This window comes from Limulus polyphemus, unplaced genomic scaffold, assembly GCF_000517525.1.
Source record: "Limulus polyphemus unplaced genomic scaffold, Limulus_polyphemus-2.1.2 Scaffold1136, whole genome shotgun sequence".
Classification (NCBI taxonomy): domain Eukaryota; kingdom Metazoa; phylum Arthropoda; class Merostomata; order Xiphosura; family Limulidae; genus Limulus; species Limulus polyphemus.
In genome coordinates this window covers 125,160-126,753 of record NW_013666746.1, presented here as the reverse complement: position 1 = coordinate 126,753, position 1,594 = coordinate 125,160, and positions in this window count along the sequence as shown.

Sequence of the window (1,594 nt, the reverse complement as noted above, 5' to 3'; positions counted from 1 at the left end):
GAGTTTAGGGATAGATTAAATAATGATGTTATATGGTCAAACAATTTATGAGCGCCCTTTTTTTTAGGAGAGTGATTGTATACTCTCTTCACCGAGTGCTTTGTTTTTGGTACGTTTAATGAATGTAATTACTTCTGTTTTATTGATTGTATTTGTAATTTTATTGACCAATTTGTTATTATTTGTTTGTTGTGGATTTTAATGGTTAGTAGAATCAATCGGGAAATTTGTATATACGTGTGTTTGTTTTGCTCAATATACTGATTTATAGTGTTAAATTAGATGTTGTATTAGGTTTATTATGTGTTTTGAATGTTTTTCTTAATTGCTTTTTAAAAGCTTCTGCTTTTTGTATGTTGGTATTTTGTTTTGATAATTAAGTGTTGGATAGGTTTTATAGGTGTTACAATTGTTTTTTAAATCAGAACGTATCCCATTTATTTTGTTTTAGTTGTTTTATACGGTTTCGTATTTTGTTTCTTAGTGTATTTATATGTGTTTTGACATGTGGATCTATATTATTCATGAATATCTTTCTTAGGTAGCGACGTTCTATTATCATATCTATTATTTGTGTATTTGGTTGTTATCTATTGGGAGTTCTATATTGGTTCTGTTTTGATATAGTCTGATCTGCAGCTTTAGTAAAACACTCAGTAATTGTTTGACAGTATTCAACTATAACCGATGGTCTTTCTGCTCTATTTGTAACTGAGTCAAGGATATTTGCATATTCTTTCCAATTAGCGTTTTTGTAATTAAATTTTAATTTATTTATGGGTATATTCTGATGGTGTTCGAGATCGAAGACATACCGGATAGGTAAAAGATAGCTGTCCAAATCAAAGCCTACATTAAAATTTAAATATTTATTACTAATTTCAGATTAACTTATACACAGCGTGGTCACAAGTAAATAGACACCACCTTTTCAGAAAAAATGAAAATTTTCAGTCATATTCACATGAATTGATATATTTATAATTCAATCAATATTTAGTAGATCTTCCTTTTGCTTCATGGAGTTCGTTGATCTTTTGGGGCATCGTGAGAATCATCTCGTCAATTTTAGATTGTGGGATTTTCGCACACTCTTGCTTCAAAACTTGGAGTAGATCGCCCTTCGAAGTTGTTTTTTTTTTGTTGTTGTTGTTGTTGTTTCTTCACTTGCCGGTCGAGTATGGCCCAGAGGTTTTCGATGGGGTTCATGTCAGAAGACTGGCTCGGCCAGGGCAACTTCTGGATACCATTTTCTTCCTGCCACTTTTGGGTGTTTCTAGCAGTGTGACATGGTGTTCCATCTTCCTGGAACAACGTTGTGTTCTTGTCCACGAAACCCGAGGAATAAAGTGGCAAGAGTCCTTCCTCCAATATTTCGACGTATTTCGCAAAATTTATGTGGCCAACGCACTCCACTAAGCTCGATCTCCCACCAACCCAAACAGCTCCCCAAACCATCACGCTGAAACCACCATGCTTCACAGTTGGCTGCAATCTGTTGAGACAAAACTCTTGGTGAGACATTCTCCAGACCCATATCCTTCCACTGTCTGAAAATTAAGCGAATCTTGATTCGTCTGAGAACAATACAGTC